Source organism: Chelonia mydas, chromosome 1 (genome assembly GCF_015237465.2).
Source record: "Chelonia mydas isolate rCheMyd1 chromosome 1, rCheMyd1.pri.v2, whole genome shotgun sequence".
Taxonomy (NCBI): Eukaryota; Metazoa; Chordata; order Testudines; family Cheloniidae; genus Chelonia; species Chelonia mydas.
The window spans coordinates 131,548,482-131,571,024 of NC_057849.1; positions in this window are offsets into that span (position 1 = coordinate 131,548,482).

Genomic DNA, 22,543 nt, shown 5'->3' on the forward strand with positions numbered 1-22,543 from the left:
ATCAAGGTGGGCCATTTCCTGCAGGAATCCAGGTTCTCTCACCCCCCTCCAAAAACCACACACACAGACTCACTCTCCTGCTGGTAATAGCCTATCCAAAGTGACCACTCTCCTTACAACGTGCACGAAAATCAAGGTGGGCCATTTCCAGCACAAATACAGGTTTTCTCACCCCCCCACCCCCATACACACAGAAACTCACTCTTCTGCCGGTAATAGCCTATCCAAAGTGACCACTCTCCTTACAACGTGCATGAAAATCAAGGTGGGCCATTTCCAGCACAAATCCAGGTTTTTTAACCCCCCCCCCCCCACACACACACACACACAAACTCACTCTCCTGCTGGCAATAGCTCATCCAAACTGACCACTCTCCCCACAATGCGCATGACAATCAAGGTGGGCCACTTCCAGCATAAATCCAAGTTTAACCAGAAGGCCGGGGGGGGGCGGGTAGGAAAAAACAAGGGGAAATAGGCTACCTTGCATAATGACTTAGCCACTCCCAGTCTCTATTTAAGCCTAAATTAATAGTATCCAATTTGCAAATGAATTCCAATTCATCAGTTTCTCGCTGGACTCTGGATTTGAAGTTTTTTTGTTGTAAGATAGCGACCTTCATGTCTCTGACTGCGTGACCAGAGAGATTGAAGTGTTCTCCGACTGGCTTATGAATGTTATAATTCTTGACATCTGATTTGTGTCCATTTATTCTTTTACGTAGAGACTGTCCAGTTTGACCAATGTACATGGCAGAGGGGCATTGCTGGCACATGATGGCATATATCACATTGGTGGATGTGCAGGTGAACGAGCCTCTGATAGTGTGGCTGATGTTATTAGGCCCTGTGATGGTGTCCCCTGAATAGATATGTGGGCACAATTGGCAACGGGCTTTGTTGCAAGGATAGGTTCCTGGGTTAGTGGTTCTGTTATGTGGTTGTTGGTGAGTATTCGCTTCAGGTTGGGGGGCTGTCTGTAGGCAAGGACTGGCCTGTCTCCCAAGATTTGTGAGAGAGTTGGGTCATCCTTCAGGTTAGGTTGTAGATCCTTAATAATGCGTTGGAGGGGTTTTAGTTGGGGGCTGAAGGTGACGGCTAGTGGCGTTCTGTTATTTTCTTTGTTAGGCCTGTCCTGTAGTAGGTGACTTCTGGGCACTCTTCTGGCTCTGTCAATCTGTTTCTTCACTTCCGCAGGTGGGTATTGTAGTTGGAGGGGGTGAGAGAGCCTGGATTCCTGCAGGAAATGGCCCACCTTGATTATCATACACATTGTGAAGAGAGTGGTCACTTTGGATGGGCTATTACCAGCAAGAGAGTGAGTTTGTCTGTGGGGGGGCGGAGGGTGAGAAAACCTGGATTTGTGCTGGAAATGGCCCATCTTGATGATCACTTTAGATAAGCTATTACCAGCAGGAGAGTGGGGTGGGAGGAGGTATTGTTTCATGGTGTCTGTGTATATAATAATGTCTTCTGCAATTTCCACAGTATGCATCCGATGAAGTGAGCTGTAGCTCACGAAAGCTCATGCTCAAATAAATTGGTTAGTCTCTAAGGTGCCACAAGTACTCCTTTTCTTTTTGCGAATACACACTAACACGGCTGTTACTCTGAAACCCATCCATTGGAGTCTTCAGTCTTCTCAGTGTCTTTGTTGCTTGCAGCATAGGTGGGGGCAGGAGAAAAAGCCAAGCATGTGGCCACTGTGTCCGTTTTTATACCCTCAGTCTATGTGCTTGGACAACACAAGTTAAGGCATGTCTGTGTGGCATTGCTGAGTCTCCAGGCAAGGTTGAGCAATTCCCCTGGTGTGGCCTCATGTGGGTGAGTCATTGAATTGTAGGTCCCTTGCCGGACAATGGCTGTTGATGGGTTGTTTCACACCCCGCCTGGATGTTGGTTACTTTCTGTGTTGTTGCCTCTGGGGAGCTAATAACTGGCTGAATCCCCAACTTACAGTATGTTTTAGTGACAGCCATACAAAATTCTCATAACTTCATATGTATTAATGATATGGATAAATGACTTTCAGCAGATTATAACCTTTCCCCTGATACCTTACAAGGCATGCTTTATATGCAAGATCACAATCTTTTATAAATGAGAAATGTGTGGGTGACTGGGTGCTCCCCCAAGATATAGAATGTCACAGCTATCGTCAGTGGCACTTTTCTTCTGCTGGAGAAGCACTGTGTAAGAGCAGCCCAGGTGTTCCTCCAGGGGTTACGGAAAACACATAGCCTTACTACTACCTCTGAACTTAACTGTCTCCAGTATTTGTTTTCCCCTGAACTTGCTTAACTCAGCCCTCACGGCCTCCTACTATCCTCAACAGTTAGTTACTTATATTGCTCACCTTGAGGAGCCTGGTCAGCTATTCTTTGGTGGACAGGCAGGTAAGGACAGGCACTTCTCTAGTAACTCCCATTCTGTTCATGGGAATGACTGGTCTTTTCCCTTGTGAACACTGAAGTCACCATGCCTTTGGTTAGGAATCGTCATCTCCCCCGCCCCCCTTCCCCCAGTTGTGTGCACAGCATTTTTTTTTTCTTTGCCAAGTTTCACCAGATATGATGGAATCTCTCGTTGGAAATACTTTAAAATGCTCGGGACCTGAGTTTGCAGTAACTGACTGACTTGGGAGAATCAGCACCGTTACAGCGTTATGGGATTCTGAAGTAGTCAAGCAGGCCCAAGGGTCTGTACTACTTGAGATAACTACAAATAGTTTTTCTGATTTTTAGCAAGATAGAGAACTTGTTTTCACAGATGTGCTTTTCAGGGTCCTGGTGTGATACTGATTGTTGTTGCAAAGGGCAAATTAAAAACACTGAAAATAGCAAAAGTGCCAGATGCAACATGACTGTGACAACACCAAGCCTCTTGTGTGTCTTCTGCAGAGGAGAATTAAGATAGCCTAAGAGATTTTTCTTCAAGCTAGCTGATAGTGTCAATTGGCTAAAAGAGTGAGGTTACAGTAAAGGCAGCTCAATTTAATGGAGTTTCTTCACTGTAAAAACACCTCTAGTCACTTCTACCCCAAGTATTTTAAATTAATTTTGAGCATTTGAAAAATGAAATAATATTGGCATCCTGACGTGACCGATAAGGTGACTTGTCTTATCATCCTCTCTTTAGCTGAATGACCCATATCTGGAGAAACCTCTGTTCGCCAAACACTTGACTCTAGCAAAGTGATAACCTTTGAGCTCTAATATGCGGGGGTGGCGAGAGGACCATATATGATATGGGTTCTACTGCTACTCTAAAGTGATTTTTGTTTGTTTGTTTGTTTTTTTTTCTTTCACACTGGAGCACTTGGCTTGTTTTGTGCCAGGGCCAGCAGTTCAGATGTCAACTGAAAAGGTGACAAGTCTAAGCTTCGCTATCCCTGCTTTTGCGCAACTAGTACTTTGAGATAGCTCAACTGTGAGTGATGTTTTATGGTGCCCTTCTTTCCTGTAAGGGATCTAGACCTTGCATTATATGTTTTTGCCAGTCAGGGCAGAAAAATATATATAGGGCTAGATTCTATTCCTCCTCGCATGAGTAAGCGTTTATAGGTTTGGACCTTAGGAAAGCAAAGCATCACAAAGCCTGAAAAGCATTAGTCAAGCCAAATAAAACATCCATCTTTAGTGTATGCACTGGCATCAGACTAATCTTCTTTTGGAGCATAACATATTTCCATTTGGTATTCATTTTTTTTCTTCCTGGAAAATACTGTTTATCACAGAACTAAGAGCATCTTGCTGTCCTGCATGTTAGTGGGCATTTAGCAAAGGCACAGATGAGATTTTTAGAAATGGGACTTCTTTAATAATTAAAACTGAATATTTTTAAAATTGGGCTGTTTTCTATTTTTGATCTTTGTTTAATAAACACTTTCTGCATTTCATGCCCCAGTACAATATTGCCGTGTTAGGGTTTCTAGTATAGCAGGGGACTGTTTACATCCAAACAGAATCTGTCTTTTTTTTTTTTTTTTTAATTGCAAACAGGTGCACTGCAGGCATTCCCCGCTTCGGTTTCATTCCCCAAAGTAGGTCTACTTTATTCTCCACCCACCTGTGTGTTGGAGATGTGCTTGAGCCCTAGGGCCAAGTCACAAACAAAACTTAACCTCTTCTACAGTAGCAAAAATCCAAACAAGCAAAAGATTTCCCCCTTTCTAGGATCTATTAAGAGTCTCTGACTCTGGGCTAGAGAATTCAGCCCCCAGGCTGGTTTCCCTGTTGCACTCTGTTCCTTGTCACCTTCCTTGCTCTAGTAAAGGGCATTGGGCCCCAAGCTGATTCCCCGGAGTACCCTCCTGCAGGCCATAGCTCAGTATCTCCCACAAGAGCCTACCCACACCCTCTGCTGCTAACCCCTGCCTGAGCGCGCTCTCCTGTTTTAAGGCCTAGTTTTCCATTGAACTATCACCTGGCCACCTTAGCTCTACCTCTCAGGCTGGGAAGGAGTAACTAATTAATTATAGAACAGGAGTGCCTGGCCTCTTCTCCCCTTAAAGGGACTGGTCACCCTGAGACAATGTTATGCGTTCTAACCATCAGCTATTCCTGCTGTGAGATGCACCAGCTGCTCATGAACAAAACATGGTTAATTTTGTATTTTAATCAAAAGTTCACCTAGTAGTGAAATCTTGGGGGTAAACTTCCAAGGACCCGCTGGAGGAATTCATCCCTTACCGATCTCTCTGTAGAAAAAGCCATAGGGCCTGTCCCAAATTTGGAGGGCTCCATGGATCTGTGTGGAGGCTTACTGTCTTTGCACTAGATGTAGGCCATGGTACTCTAGCTTCGTGGCAGTGTGTCTACATTGGACTTCACTGTCTCTTGCCTATAGTTACCCTTGGGGAGGAGAAGCCTTCATGGAATGGATAATACAGTCCAAGCCTACTTGTAAGAGCATAAACATAAGAATGTAAGAATGGCCATATTGAGTTAAACCAAATGGTCCATATAGCCCAGTATCCTGTCTTCTGAGAGTGTCTGATTCCAAAGGCTTCACAGGGAATGAGTAGAAAAGGGCATTTATTAAGTGATCTGATCCCCATCATCAAGTCCCAGCTTCTGGTAGTCAAAGATTTAGAGACGCCAAGAGCATGGGGTTGCAACCCTGACCACCGTGGCTAATAACATTGATGGATTTATCCTCCATGAATTTATCTAAGCCTTATGTCTACACTACAGACCTTACAGCGGCACAGCTGTAACACTGCAACTGCGCCACTGTAAGGGCTCATGTGTAGCCGCTCTGTGCCGGTGGGAGAGAGGTCTCCTGCCAGCATAATTAAACCACCCCCAATGAGCAGCAGTAGCTATGTTGGCAGGAGAGTGTTTCCTGCGTTGACACGAAACTGGGAGGAGTGGTAGATATGCTGGAGGGTAGGATACAGAGGGACCTAGACAAATTAGAGGATTGGGCCAAAAGAAATCTGATGAGGTTCAACAAGGACAAGTGCAGAGTCCTGCACTTAGGACGGAAGAATCCCATGCACCGCTAAAGACTAGGGACCGAGTGGCTAGGCAGCAGTTCTGCAGAAAAGGACCTGGGGGTTACAGTGGACGAGAAGCTGGATATGAGTCAACAGTGTGCCCTTGTTGCCAAGAAGGCTAATGGCATTTTGGGCTGAATAAGTAGGAGCATTGCCAGCAGATCGAGGGACGTGATCGTTCCCCTCTATTCGACATTGGTGAGGCCTCATCTGGAGTACTGTGTCCAGTTTTGGGCCCCACACTACAAGAAGGATGTGGAAAAATTGGAAAGCTTCCAGCGGAGGGCAACAAAAATTATTAGGGGACTGGAACACATGACTTATGAGGAGAGGCTGAGGGAACTGGGATTGTTTAGTCTGCGGAAGAAAAGAATGAGGGGGGATTTGATAGCTGCTTTCAACTACCTGAAAGGGGGTTCCAAAGAGGATGGCTCTAGACTGATCTCAGTGGTAGCAGATGACAGAACAAGGAGTAATGGTCTCCAGTTGCAGTGGAGGAGGTTTTTAGGTTGGATATTAGGAAAAACTTTTTCACTAGGAGGGTGGTGAAGCACTGGAATGCGTTACGTAGGGAGGTGGTGGAATCTCCTTCTTTTGAGGTTTTTAAGGCCAGGCTTGACAAAGCCCTGGCTGGGATGATTTAGCTGGGGATTGGTCCTGCTTTGAGCAGTGGGTTGGACTAGATGACCTCCTGAGGTCTCTTCCAACCTTAACCTTCTATGATTCTATGATAGCGCTGTGCATACCAGCACTTTTGTTGGGGAAATTTATGTCTGTCAGGGGTGTACTTTTTTCACACCCCTGACAGACAAAAGTTTTACCGACAAAAGTACTAGTTTAGACAAAGCCTAATTCTTTTTCAAATCCGGTTCTACTTTTGGCCTTTGCAACATCCCCTGGCAATGAGTTCCACAGGTTGACCATACGTTGTGTGAAGAAGTACTTCCTTATCTTTGTTTTTCACCTGATCCCTATACATTTCATTGGGTAACCGCCTAGTTCCGGTGTTATGTGAATGGGTAAGAAATTTTTTTCTCATGATTTTATAGACTTCTCTCATATGCTCCTTCGTTGTCTCTTTTCTAAGATGAATAGTCCCAGTTTTAATCTCTCCTCATATGGAAGTTCTTTCATACCCCTAATCTTTTTTTTTTTCCTCCCCCTTCTCTGTATCTTTTCCAATTCTGGTGTGTCCTTAAGGCCCTGATCCTGCAAATACCCACATGCATAACTTTATGCACTGAGAGTCCAGTTGGCTTTGGTGGATAAAATTAAGAGCATGCATAAGTCTTTGCAGGATCGGGACCTAAATGTTACCAGCCTCCTATGCTGCTAAGAGCATTATTGAAAGCGTTTGATAAAGGAGTTGGGAAGTTTTGGGAATAAAGTTGTAAGAGGTTGTCAGGAAGTATGGGATCCATCGCCTATAATATGTCATCGAATTAAACGTACAACATCTAAACCCGTGGAATGACAGAGCAGAAACAAAACAGCAACAGGCAGCAAGGTCTCTTAAGCAGGAGAGGGTCTTTATAAAGACTCTTTCCTGCTTTTGTGTTTATAAACACAGAATAACATCATAAAAAAGAATAACAAACAACTGGGAGACCAATCCAGCCTTCATGTCTCCAGGCATAGAAACACAGGAATGCCATACTGGGTTAGACCTGTGCTCCATCTAGTCAGTATCCTGTTTCCAGCAGAGGTTCAGTACCGGGTACTTCAAAAGAAGGGGCAAGAAACCATGCAACAGGCAGATATGGGGTTATCAACTCCCCATTATACTCTTGTACTAACTCTAAATATGCAGATATTGATTTAAAACCTAAAGTGGGAATTTTTATCCCTTTCAAAACTTTATTCTTATTGTGCAATTGTAAATATCCAATTTGTCTTTGAAGCTTATTAGGTTCTTGGCCTTAACAACATCCTGTGGCAGTGAGTTCCACTGTCTAGCTATGTGTTGTGTGAAGGTAAAAATGCAAAAAGTTTTGTTTTTTTGTTGCTGATATTTTTTTTCCATAGAGATGTTTTTAATCCTTGGAAGGAAAATCGATTAATTTAGAAATTGTCAGCAGAAAGTTCAAAAAGTAACTATGACATTCCCAGTTACAATCCAGACCAGTGAGGGGTTGTGTCGCCACTTGCCCTTTAAACTGGGGATGCCTCACAATGCTTTGCAGCTGTAGCTCCCACCTGGCCTCCTCACAAAAAGCATGCAGGTCACATGGGTGAATAGCGCACACATGGACTAAGGGAAGGCTGATCCTGTGGGTAAAATACAGGCTGGGGAATCAGGAGATCTGAAGTCTGCTCCTGACTCTGCTTCAAACCTTCCTGTGTGGCCTCCAGGAAGTCATTTAAGTCTCAGTGTTGTGGTCAGCAAACACCAGGCACACTGTGGCTTCCAGCCTCGGTTACTACTTGCAGAGTGACCCCAACACACTCCCAGTCCTGGATTTTTTTCCAAAAAACGTGTGTTCTGCACTGTCCAGCCCTCTCCCAGACAGTCCAGATACAATAGGTTTGTTGCCCCTCTGAGGGGATCAACATACAACAGTCTGCTACCTTATATGAAGTTATTCAAACAATTCACAACACTGGATAGTTTCAATTAAAGAATAAAGTAAGTTTATTTAACTACAAAAGGAGATTTTAAGTGAGTACAAGTAATGAGGCATTAAAGACAGAAATAGTTACAAGAATAATAAACTTGAAACACTTTCTAAACTTAATAAACTAGACTTGGTTTAAGGTGAAGTTCTTACCACATGTTTTCAGTACATTACTGACCAAACTCTCAGGCCGGGATCTGCAACCAAAGTTCAAAGGCTGTTTCCCTTGTCGTCTTAGGTGAAAAGAGAAAGATGGATAGGGAGAGATAACTTGGGGTGTTTTTGCCCCTCATTTTTATAGTTCAGTCACCCTTTGAAAAGCATTTTCCTGAGTGTGACCTCTAGTTAAAGTTCTTTCCAGATGAGAGCAAGGAAACATGGACTCTGGTGGAGGATGGAGGTTTGCAAAGTTGTTTGCTTAGATGCAGCTCTGCTTGTTCATGCCCCCCTTCTTTGCCAAAAAATGGTCACTTGATAGGGAATGGCCCATCAGCTTTGATGACACATGGCTAGAGGTGTCAACTTGTCCTTTGTTTAAGACCTGCTTAACCAGTTATGCCTAATCTGGGCTACATGGTTTTAAACATGTGCCACCAACATCATCCCAGGGGGAATGCATAACTTTTCATATAATGTTGCTACATACACTTTACTATGATACTATTGACCAGCAAGTTATTAGTTTTCAAATGATACCTCACAAGCCATATTTTGTGTAAAGATTACTACGCTAGTGTGTAGGGTGTGAATACAGGGGTACATTCCATCACAGTGACATTTTGCACATTTTACAATGCACAGGAAAATATATTAGGGCTTGTGTACGCTTACAGCGCTGCACTGGTGCAGCTGTGTCACTGTAGCACAGGGCTTCTCCTTTCGGCGTAGGAACCCTGCCCACCCGAGAGGCGGTTGCTTTGTTGATGGGAGAAGCCGTCCGGTCAACACAGCACTGTCTACATTAGGAGTTAGGTTGTTATAACTATCTCGCTCAGGGGTGTGGATTTTCCAGACCCCTGAGTGATGTAGTTATACTGACATAAGTTGGTAGTGTAGACCAGGGCTTAGTGTTGTTCTCTGAAAGTTACTCAAACCTTCTTTCCTTTATTAACTCTGTGTAAATAGTATATGCATGTGCTATATGTGTAATAGCAAGGTGCTTGAAAATAAATAGGCTTTTACGTTAACTACTAAGATGATACAACTAGGATTTTTTTAAATTGTGTTAAATCAGAAGTCAAAATCATTCCTTCATCTTCGTTTGTTACTGGATAACCACAAGAATATGAACTGATTTAACTGACTATGTTCTTAGCACTCTTTAATTTCTATTTTGATGGCCCCATTGGAGCCAGACTTCCTTCTGTTAAATTAAAGCTTTTTTGGCACAGTGCAGAATGGCTTTGGTTTATTATTTATTTATTAATTTTGTAAAGTCTCCCTTCTAAGCAGACATTTGTCAGTTAACCAATGCTCATGCAATCCTTTAGTGTTTCTTACAAACCATGGCAGTTGGTAGCTGGATTTGCAAATCTTGAGTTCTGCCTTAAGTTTGAATGTTATCAGGTTTTAAAACAGGGAAACTCTTGCCTCAGGTTTCTTTTGGGTCATTTTTCCATTCCTAGCAACCCCAAACCTCCAGCTGTTGTCAAGGAGAGTTTGAGGTGCGAATGGAATGCAGGCTCTGGCAGTTAGGGGTTAGAAACAAAGACCCCAATGCTGCAGGTGATTCCCTTTGGGCTCGATTTTTACTGAGCAAGAGGTGGGGTGAAGTCCTAACCCTATTGAAATAAATGGGAGCTCTCTAAAATGACTTCAATAAAATCAGGATTTCACCCACGGTATGTAAACTGCACCTCACCATGAATAGCATCAGGAGACATTGTGGCTATGGCTATGTCTACGCTACACAGCTTTTAGCGATATGGCTGTCAGCACAACAGTGTCACTAAAAGTCACGCAGGGTAGCCGCTGTTTGTTGGCTCTCGTGCCGACAAAAAACTTCCACCCCCAATGAGCGGCTTTGCATTGTCAGCAGGAGCTTTATCCTGCTGACAATGTGCTGTTCACACTGGTACTTGTCATGGCAAAACTTTTGTCTTTTGGAGGGGGCGGGGGGTTAGCATCTCTGAAAGACAAAAGTTTTGTCGTTCAATTACCAGTGTAGACATAGCCTCAGAGAGACACTGCTCTGAGTCACAGTTCCTCCCGTTCCCTGCCAGGGTGAGGGGGTGTGGTTGTAAATTACTTACAGGGTAAGCTCTTTGGGGTAGGAACAGGCTTTTTGTGCTATGTTTTCACAGCACTTAGCATAGTGGAGTCCTGGTCCATGACTTGGGCTCCTAGGCACTACGGTAACTGAACAGACTGAAACGTTAAGGAGAATTTTTGTTGCAGGAAAAGGGTGCGGCTCATTCTGAATAAGAACACATAGCATTTTAGGCCCGAGTCTTGCAGTTTACAACATGCAGGCATACTACTGTATCCGTGCACAGCCCTTTTGGGGTTTTCCATTGTAAATTGCAGGAGTGGGCTCTTATTGTCTGATATCCAGGAATCTGTCTCGATATGAAAGATCAGTGGGTTTAACTCACCCTTGCCTTAACTGTGATGATGACTAAAATCACTGGTGGCTGTGAGAAATTACTGTCTGTAGTTGTGAGGAGTTGAGAACATTCCGTTTTGGTATGTTCCTTTCCCTCTCACAAATATATAGGACTATACATGAAGTTTAAATAAATGTTTTTTCAATTATCTGAGCAAAAAAAAAAGGTCTTAATGTCCAAATAACTGTTTTTCATGTGTATGTAATTTAGAAATGTTCCACTGGAGTTTCCTCATGTTTCCTCATACTTTATTTCTACAGTAATATCAGAGATAAATGCCATTTAGAAGTTCTGTCCAAAAGGCAGCCTCCCTTGATGTCAGACTCTTAGTGGACCAGGATGTGTTGCGTGTGCTGGTTGCATCGCTAGTGACAGGTCTTCACAGTCTTAAATTACATTTTGGGCAAGTGCCAACCGAACTGCATTGTGTGCCATGGATTTAGCATCACTACTGTAGATACGTGTGCCCTAAATTGCTTAAGCTTCTGGGATTTGTTATGCTAAACTAGATAATTTGAAAGTGGATGACAAAATAGATCATAGACAGTTTCTAAGAGTGGGAATCATTTGAATACTCTCTTGCTGCACATCATCCTAGTATCCTAGAAAGACTTTCCACTGCCAGAAAAATTTTTATTGCATTTTAAAACAGGATACATCTTTCTAACTGTTTGTGTTCACGTTGGTATCAATTAGTTTTCTACATACTAAATATAAACCTTTCTCACCTGGGTAGCAAAAGTCATCATATCCTATGAAATGTCAGTATAAATGTCAGTATCCTGCTGAGACGATAATGTAGCTTCCCTTTGCCACTGTTAGATCTCATAATGCACTGTAGCTCAAAATTAATACTGAGTGCTTTTATTGTGCAGAATTGTAATAGATAATTTTTGTGTTAGGAAAACCTATCAGCATGTTAAATAGATTGTAGTTCTAGGCAAAAAAATTAGTTGGAACTTGCTGCAGTTTTGAATTGTGAGAATTCTATCTGAGAATAGCCATCTCCGCTGGGAAAAAGACAGGAAGGGATAAATGAAATAAATAAGAGAATTGGAATGGAAATCATGAGTTATCAGCAACCCAAAGTGGAATGCAGCTGTTTATCTTAGAATGCGAGCAGGCAGTAGACATACCCTTCAAATCTAGAGCGAGCATACGTACAATCTGTCCATTCTTTCCATCAACTTCCTTTATGCCATTATCTAGCTAAAACAATTAACATTTGTATTTTCAGATAGCACAAATACTTTAATAGGATGATATATTTTGTACTGTATAACTAATGTGAGATAAACTGTAGTGATATATTTAGGTGGTTAAATTTGATGGATTGCTAATTTTGATCCCCCGCCTTAAATTACACCTTGTATGCTGACTAGCTGATTATTTTGTTGTCTAGTGGAAAATATACAAACTTGGTAATTTTGCTGTTTGATTTATTCTCTAATTTAATAAACTCACTGTTATAGTTAATCAATACATGGACAGCTTCTGATACTTGTGAAAAATAGGCATAAGAGATTCTAAGTGTAAGCGAAGAAGAGTTAGATATTTAGGACCAGATCCTGGTCCAAGAAAAGTCTCCTTTGTGCTGTTCAGAGGTTGGATAAAGATTAATTTAGGGCTTGTCTACACTTACAGCACTGCACTGGTGCAGCTGCGCCACTGTAGTGCTTAGTGAAGACGCTGCCTACACCGATGGGAGAGCGTCTGCCATTGACATTGGCACTCCACCTCCCTGAGAGGCGGTAGCTGCATCGAGGAGAGCAGCCCTCCCGTTGACACAGCGCGATCTACCCTGGGAGTTAGGTTGGTATAACTGCATCGCTCAGGGGGGTGGATTTTCCACTCCCCTGAGCAGCACAGTTATACCAACATAAGTGTGTAGTGTAGTCCAGGTCTTAGTGTGGGAGACATCTTGGTTGGTGTGAGTCATTGCACCTGGCTCTACACAGTTCTCTCATGGTTCCTCTCCAACATAAGCAATATGCTAGAGTGAAGATAACATGGCGAGAGCGCAATCTAATGATCACTTTTGGCATAAAGGCCTAGTTTCAAGCTAGCATAATTTAGAACAGCCCTGAGGATCAGGGTGGGGTCAGAAATTTGGCATGTCATTCTTTCCCAGGTGTACTGAGCTCAGCTAAAGTACACTTGTAGCTTTCTGTAGACTTTTGCCTCTTAGAGCCACACAGTGGAGAAGGAGGGGAGATATGCTACAACGGTCGTGCCTGGAGACCTTACACTTTTGATGGCCAAAAGGAGTTGCAGTGACTACTTCTGACATGCTTTGGGGGAAGGTACTCAGCAGCAGCCCTTGTACAGCTTTGGAAAAAGCATGGCATGCACTTCCCAAGCACAGCCCTCTAGCTGCAAACTGCCACATGAGATAGGTGGAGACATTGCCACATACCTACACTATCAAAGCAAGCCCTCTCTGGGATAGCACTGCAGTCACTGGAACTACCTCACCCCCACTCCACACCCAAGAACAGAAGTGCAGGTATTATAGAGCAGGGAGCCACACACTTTTTTACTTCTGTAGGCTGAGCTTACTCCACATGCCAGGGGCTCCTTCCATCCCACCTCACTAGATCCCTTTGTTGCTCCTCCTGTCCCCCTCTATTTCAGGGACTCACTGCAACCCCACCAACTTCCTCCTTCATGCCAAGGGCTCTTAATACCCTCCTTATCCCCCCTTTCACCAAAATCAATAGGGTTCTGCCCACTGATACCTTGAACATTCCCTGAAATTTTGGAATTGATCAGATGCGGCATTCAAAAGTAATACTACGAACAGACAGACAGAACAAAGAGAGAAATGCGGACCTATGAGTTGAATGTAGGACCTCACTTCACTCAGCCAAGTATTAGAGCTGGATGAAAAACTGGACAACATTTTGGCAAAAAAATTGACCTTTTTTTGGGTCAAAATTCCAGATTTTGGAAATTTTCAACCAGTCCAATATATTGTAGCTGCTCCCTGCACAAGAGAATCAGCCATAATTTAGCTCTTGGACATGGGCTTCACAGAAATCTCAAAGGTAAGGTGAATAAACAGGAGTGAAGATGGTCAGATGACGCTAAAGGTATTTAATATTGTAGCCAGTCTTTGTTTCCTCAGCCAGGACTAACAAATCATTAAATAAGCTCCTTGCCCAGCTCTGACTGTGTGTTACAATTGCTGAGAACCATCCCAATTTTGCCAACCTGCACACACTCTTACACTTTACGGACCTTGGCTTGAAGGCTACCTAGGCCTTGTGGCCAAGGACAAATAGACAGGATTCCCTTTTTGAGCAAATCAGTCGTGCTCCATTGCTGTGGCTGCTGTTGAGTAATATGAGGAATGCCTTCTTTCAACAGCTGGGCTCGTTCTTCTACAGTGCTGAAGGTTGATACAATGGTCTCATCTACCCTAGAGAAATGTGGCGTGTGATATTACTGTTTGGTCCCTTAGCCTGCTTGTAACACCACAGGCCCACATGCAGAAGTGCTTTCTGTGGTGCACAGTGTCAGGATCACACCTTTGGATTCAATTGCTTTGAGCAAAGCTAGCCCCTATGTGGTCCTTCACCAGGCTAATCTCAGCCAGTGCAGTGGCTGGGTACAGGGGAATGAATTATTGTCACAATAATCCCACTTGCACAAACAGTCCTCCCATTACCTATCCATAGTGCATTGGTCACTGCTTAGCTACTACTGCCAAAGAGCTTCAGACATGGACCAGGACCCCACAGTGCTAGGCACTGTACAAACAGAGAACAAAAAGTCAGCCCCCGGCTCAAAGAGTTTACAGTCTAATCTTAGACAGCCTATGGGATCTTGTGTCTGCATTGTACCACAGAGGGCCAGCGCTTGCTCTGACCCATTTACTTGTACAAATAGCGCTTGCAAACCTTTGCCTGATATTTTATCAGCATCAGTTTCTTCCACAATAATTTTCTAATAAATTTGTAGTAGCTTAACCATGTCTCAGAGGAATACTTCCTATGAGTTTATTGCCAGGAGCATGTGTGTGGGCACTGGTGACTATATGGAATGATGAGGTAATGCAATCTCATCTGAACGTTCTCATATGGAACACCCTGGTCTACATGAGCACCTTGATAAGTAGGGCCCCACCTGGTCTGGCAAGCTCTTACATTTCAGAAGGCAATCTAGAGAAACTCACACCAAGAGCAACAAGAAGAACAAAAGAAGCATACAGCAACTTTGTGAAAGGTTTTATTTTTTGTTTTAAATGCACATCGTCAGATATGAATCTCTGAAGTACATCACTGAGATGCAAAGTAAGACAATATTCAGATCTGAAACTAGACAAAAAAGTCTATGATGGTGGGTCCAACATGTCACAGTAATGAGAGGGGGACAAAACAAAACCCAGCTGCAAACCCCCCCCCCCCCCCCATATTTTGAGGAATTTGATATCCATAATCTAGGAATCATCTCTACCAACAATGTATTTACTTTACACCGGGCTCTCCTTAGGGGCTAGGTGTTGGTCCGATTAAAGGTATCACATCACATCTTTCCTCTGTATTCTTTCAAGAACTAATACAGGAACAAAAGCACAATCCTGTTGAATTGCTCTTTATAAAGAAAGCATTATTAAAGAAATCTCATTTTAAGGTTCATTTAAAATCTGACACTTTTAAAATCCCAGTCCTAATGTCTGATTTATGATGTTTCATTGCAGGATCAGTTAGTTACATAACATTTTACTTGTGAAAATAAAGTTAATATAGTTCGGTTAATAAATGCTGAAGCACTTCACTATTTGTACTTTAAAAGCTACTTAAATTACCAAATCTATTGCTGAATAGTTTTAAACTACAACTATTTTTTAAATAAAATGGGCAGCTCTTCAGATGAGGTATGATCCAAAGCCCAGTGAAGTTAATGGGAGTTTTTCCATTGACTTTAGTGTGCATTGGATCAGGTCCTTGGTATAAACTGGCATAGCTCCATTGCCTGAGTATCTGGCCTTTTGTCTTTAGCAACTAATGCAATAAACAGCACATTTCCAAGGACCCAGAGGGTGAGTTCATCAACCTTGTCAGTACCAGGTTACGGTCACATGATTAAAAGGGTTATTTGATCATTGGGAAGATGTTAACCAGACCTTTCAGGAACCTTTGGTTGGTGGGATAACTGAAAAAAATAAAACTATTCACTAGCAAATACTGAAATGGCAGACAGATGCATCTTGAAAGAATAAGAGGAGAGACTGAAATTCTCTTAGTCCAAATAATTAGTCCAAAACAGATGATAAGAGAACAAGATTAGAGACAGATAGAAAATGTATGGTCAGCATATAACTATTTCTGAAGGTAATCATAAGCCAGTGAGTTAGTATATCAGCCCATGCGCCAAAGAACATGCTCCAGCAATAGAATGTCAGTCTCCTTTGTTTCGGGGCTTCAGTTTTAGTTCTTCAAAGTAAAAGTATTTAACACAAGTTCAAAATCTCAGTCATGTCCTTTCCCACCTGACCCAGGGTCTTTTACAGGACCTTATTTACTCCCTGCAGCTTTTGCACTCCTTCCTAAACTACTCCAAGGCCATCTAGATTTAAGCTAGGAGTTAAGGTAAGCCTCTCTGCGCCCTTCTTCTCTCTAGCCTGGTTCTTACACCAACCAAGCTATCCACCTGGGAGGTACATACGAACTGAATTCTTTCTTCTGATCCATGGAAAAACCTGCAAAAACCTTGCTACTTCCTCCAGTTCAAATGAGCTACTTGCTGGCTTTTATGAGGACCAGATGATATGCAAGCTATCACCTGATCCCTTGCCTCACAGTATGAGATGGAAGGCTGATGGTGTGGGAATGCCAGGTTAGATCCAACTACCTTAAAGGGCCAGTCACCCTACAACAGTAACATTGCAGCATAGATGGCTTTCTATACTACAGCATAAACTTCTGTACTTCTTCAGCACTTGAATGTCAGAAGTAGTTACTGTCACATAAATGGGAAGCATGTCAACCTTCACTAACATGGATGGGCATGGTTCACACCACTTAAATGGGTCCTTCTTATCTTATCTTTGGTAGCTTGATTGGCCCTGACCAAAAAGGTTAGAGAACTTGGTCCAGATAAAAATTAAGTGTGGAATGGCTCAAACTACCCAACGCTTACTAAATAAGGCATTGTTGCTCCTGCAAACACTTAGATAGATGCTTATCCTTAAACATGTGAGTAGTCCCTTTGAAGCCATAGGAACTACTTGTGTACTTAAGGTTAAGAAGTTACTTAAGTGTTTGCAGAAGAGGTGTATAATTAATTAGCAATATAACACAATCTAACTATAAAAACTAGAGTGATGGACAGTTGCATATAATCTCTGAAATCACCCGAGGCATGGAAAGAAGGTCCTTACATCTTTAACTAGCTATGGAAACAGCTGACATGGATGAGGCCACAACTCCCTTTTATAATCAGGACTCCAAATATTCAGGCATCTCTCCACTACAAACTTTGGTCGACACAAGTTATGTCAGCGTAAAGCTGTCACAGTTAGTGTGTTGCTTGTGTGCAAGCATACTTGACTGCTTCCATGTGCTTTGCATACTCACTAGGAGGAGTGCTTGTGTTGATGCAAAGTGCAGTCACCATGGGTAGGTGTCCCAACGTGTCACATGCCACCCTTCAGCTCAATGCCTTGTGGGGAATTTTTGCAATGTGTTGCAGGGCACACACAAGTCTGGCAGAGGGGGCTGGGAGCAAGGGGTCAATATCTCCATCCCATACTGCCATCCATGCCTCCATGATACTCACATCTTTAAGAACACAGGACTGTTCAGAAAGCTGCAAGCCAGTACATTTTTTTCTGATTGTCAGATTACCATTGGTGATGTTGAAATGCCAAGAGTGATCCTGGGGTACCCAGCCTACCCTTCCTCTCCTGTTTTATGAAGCTGTTCACCGGCCACCTTGACAACACTAAGGAAAGATTCAATTACCAGGTCAGCAGGTGAAGAATGACAGTTAAATATGCTTTCAGCAGACTGAATGAATGTTGTTAGTGTTTCCTCACTAGATTGGATCCCAGTGAGAAAAATATCCTAGTTGTTATAGCTGCCTGTTGAGTGCTGCATAATATCTGTGAGGCAAAAGTTGCCATGGGGATGGAGAGCAGAGGTGGAGTGGCTCTCTGCTGAGTTTGAACAGCCAGACACAAGGGCCATTAGAAGATCTCAGTGTGGAACTATGTGACTGAGGGAGGCCTTTAAATAGCACTTTAATGGTCAGCAAGAACAATGTGCTGTGCTGGACTGTGCTCTGTCTAGCCTTGAAGTTTTGGGGGCTGTGAGGAATTGTGTAGTGCTTGGTGTACATGTATGAATATCACACTGTCTTTTAATGAACCCATGAATTATGTGGTGCTTGCTGTACATGTATAATTAATACACTGTGTCTTTCACTGAACCTATGAGCTCTGAGATCCTGTTCTACTACAAGTAAAGTGTACTGTAAGGAATGCTAGGTAAATTTAGTTCCAAAAAATAAAAATTTATTGTGTACCAAAAAGAGTGCAAAATTGTGCAGTTAAAAAAACACAGTGCAACTCAAACGCAGTTACCAGAACAGAACTTTAAAATAGTAGGGTAGAAAATGTTCCTGTCCATTTCACTCCATTGCTGCCTAACATACACCAGTTATGGTTCTCATAGGTCAGTGTATGTGAAGCTGTGGTTGTCCTGACTGTCCCCCAATGGTAGAGGTAGGGATGTGACCCATGATGCCTCATTAAATGTTGCATTGGAGGGTGGAGGAAGCTGCTGAAATGGTATTCTCCATGGACTGCAAAGTGAGGTGAGCCCATTCCTGTTGAACCGGTAGGTCAAGAAGAGTCAGCAGCATTTGTGTTTGCGGCCTGGGAATCCCCATCCTGTTGTATCTCCCTCTTCTTTTTCTGCTGGGACTCCTGGGTCTTTCTTTTGTCTGCTCTTTGCTTCTCCAGGCTGTCTGCTGTATTCACCCTCCATATCTCCATCACGGTCCAGTGCAGCCCTTGCTTGCAGGATCTCGGTGAACATGTCCTCCCTAGTCCACTTCTTTCTCCTCCTCATCAGGGTCAGGCATCTGCAGGTGTGGGGAGGGTAACCCTCAAGGTCTCAATGGCAGCAGCTACAAATAAAACAGACAGATGTATTATTGTATGTACAGTCACAATGGAAAGTGCAAAATAAGTTTCAGAACCTCCCTTCTTTTATTCCCATATGAGTTTTGAATAAGACATGTTTACTGACACTTCAGCAAAATACCACTCTCCCCGCCCGATGGTGAGTATGGCCTGCCCGGGGCAAGATGGGAGCGGTAATGAGCGGGGAATTGTTCAGTGTGTAAATCAATAACATTTCGGCCCCTGTTTCCATGGATATGAACAGGGCAATGGCACTGAGCACTGGCACTGTTTTCCACAGGTGGTGGTGATTTTAGCAGATATCTCACTCCTGAGGGTCACAAAGGCACAGAGTACACAACTGCTGCTGGCATCCTGAAGCTGCCTGGGCCCGTATGTCACTAGCCTGTTCAAGGCAATGGTGCCTGCTGAAGTCATTGCAGAGTGGCGTGGGAAAGGGTCAGAAGAAATAAGACAGCTCTCTCTAGAAATCTTAGGGAGAAGATTGCAGAGGGTCTCTCCGGAGGACACAAAGGACATCCCTGTGTACATATACAAACTGCTCTACATGACACTCTGTGCCTAACCCTACAGGGTTATGAAAAGCGGATAACAATTCTACCTCTGTTTGTTGTACTGTTGCCTCTTCTCATACTAGTAAAACAATAAACAGTTGATACCTGTGTTCTGCTAACCTGGGGTTGAGCCGGGTGCCATCTTCACATTTAAACACTGTAAGGTAGAATGCATGCACACACACTTACTTGAAGTTCCTTCCCTTGCATCGAGCTCATCCATGCTCAGCTGGTGGGACTGGCTAGACTGCAGTGAAGTCTAGAAAAGATCCTGGCTCACAGCATAGTAGGCCTCCCCCACCCCTGCACTGCATCAACAGTATATCAACCATGGCTTAACGCTGTTTGGAGAGGTGGTGTTACTGTGCTGCCATAAATAGGCACTTACATCAGTGGGAGACAAATCTGAGTGTCGACAGGTGCACAAATAGGTTGATACAATGCAACTTACGTCAAACTAACTTTGTAGCGTAGACCAGGCCTCTGTGTCATGTGATCATACTTGTACAGCTCCAATGGGCACCACTTCCTGCAGCTCAGTAGCATCAGAGGCATACTTGGAAATATACAGAGGCCATCATATAGAAGAACATTCTTTGTTGTGAAAAAAAGATCCACCGTCAATTCCTCTATCAGGTCTTTTAATGTAAGAAGCCAAATGTCAGGAATAATGTTGGTTGGCAGATGCTCCTACAAAATAAAGGTCTCCTTGCAAATTATTTTCACAAGAAATCAAATACTGGCAAAACAAATGCTATCTTAGTTACAATAACATCAGTTATTCAGAGACAGTCTCAGTTTCTGGGAACCTTATTGCATGTTTACATGGCACCCTGAAAGCAACCCAGTGCATTGTATGAGGGTGAATATATATACTGGCAAATTATAATTGTGGCAGATGTTGTGCTCACCGCTGAAAAGTAAGTGGGCTAATTAGTGCCTTATAGGTAGTTTGATTATCCTTCTACACTCATTTGAAACAGCTTCAAAGGAAACACAGGGCAATGATTCAGCCACGACAACTCAGGCTGTAAATCAGATATTAAAACTCTCTGAAAAAGTCAAGGAATCCTGAAGATGAGGAGAGACTCATTTTCATAACAGTGGCAGAATACTTGCCTGTCAGATCCTGGAAAGGATTTAGAACAAATGTTCTGCAATCAGTTTATACTCACATTGAAGCAGGAGAGGAAAGCATCCACTGCTAGACAGGCAATCTGGGTCCACTGCTTGTTTCTGCCACAGCCTTCTTTCCTGATCTTGGAGAAGCTACCTCTCACGTAATAATTCTGGGTGAGAACCTCATTGCTGCTCTGGCCCCTGTACACCAGGTAGAAATGCCAGAGCAGTGAAAAAGGGCTCTTAAAGTCTTGGATCTGGCCAGGAGAGGATTCCCCTGGCACAGAAACTGAGCAAGACACATAAGGCTGCCTTCTGAGAATCCCCTTTCAAGCCTTGGAATAGAGGCAGGGCTGGTGGTAGGTAGCGGATGTCAGGTGTGAGGCCACATCATGTAATGCTGTGTAGATTCTTGGCAATCCTACTCCCCATAGCCAGCTAGGTACAGGTTGCTGTGACTTAAATAGGCCCATAGGGTTGTCCATGGTATGCTGAGTGCCACAGAGCAGTCCAGAATTGGGAGTGCGCAAAGCTGGCTTAATGCTGCTGTAGTTTGTCCCTCATCCCTGGGATGCGAAGTCAGTGCTGTGCTTCTAACTTCACTCTTTGGGTGCATTTATACTAGAGGGAAAAAAAAGGTATGTTCTTACCTCATGTTAGGTAACACACGTGGTAGCTAACATGATTAAAATCCTAATGAAGACAAGGCAGTTTGTAGTTTTCACATGTGTCACCTCCAGTTGAGGTAACTGTTATGGGGGAGCTTTTATGTGAGCAAAAGAATATTCTCAGGACAACAAAACAGCTGCAGAGAAGAGCCTTTAAAAAGAGGAAAAAGTTGTTAATTCTCATAAATCTTATTTCCCAAGTTGTCTGTTTAGTATGCCTAACTTGCAGTGTATGAAGTAAATAATTGAGGACAGTGTTATGCTGCTGCTGAATGGATTAAGTAGCCAGACCACCTAGAGGAAAATGAAGGCAATAACAGCCTTTACTGACTGTACTTTGTGAAAGGGAGATTGAATGTAGTATGACAGGTTTCAGAGTAACAGCCATGTTAGTCTGTATTCGCAAAAAGAAAAGGAGTACTAGTGGCACCTTAGAGACTAACCAATTTATTTGAGCATAAGCTTTCGTGAGCTACAGCTCACTTCATCCGTACTCCTTTTCTTTTTGTGAATGTAGTATGTACCCAAGTAATCGGATTCTAATATCTAAACTGTATTGTTAAATCTATTCACCTAAATGTGGGTTATTGCTGATTATGTACTCTATGTATTATATGACTTTTACAAACTAACTTTTATATTTGTGGATAATCTAAGCACTATACCCAGATGTACAGACACTCTTTTCCCAACCTATGTATTATATAATTTTTTTTTTTATCATTTCGCTGTGTGTTACTGTTCCTTTGTTCTACCAAAATTCAGGTTCATTTACCATGTGTTATATTTTTTATCAGCAGAGAATGTTAGCACACTGTAGCCTAATCAACTGCTACATTCTCTACTTCAGGTTAGTGCCATCTTGGAGAACACTTTCAGACAAAATCCACATTCTGAATCCTGTTATAATTCAGGCCAGCTGGCAGCCTTCTTTGTGAAGAAGTAAGGAAGAAGACCATATTGAGGAGGAAGCTGCAGTATGACCTAACAATGGTTTGGTTGTAGCTATGGTAACTGAGAGGGCAGTAGAAGGAAGCTCCCTCACTTTACCCATTTATAGATGAGCCGGCTTCAATGTCTACAGTTCTGAAGACCAAACCTTCAGACCCACAAAGCAGTTAATAAAAGAAACCCTAATAAATCATAATAGCCCCTGTTATTTCCTATGTTAAAAACAAAGTTTAAAGTTTTCTTAAATCACGCTAAGCAGATTTATCAATAAACATGTTAGAGATGAGGGTATGAAATAATTAAAGTGTTTGGCCGGCCTCAGGCCATTCTCAGTGTTTGAAATCACACATTAGGTTATGTGGCTGTGAGATGTTGATT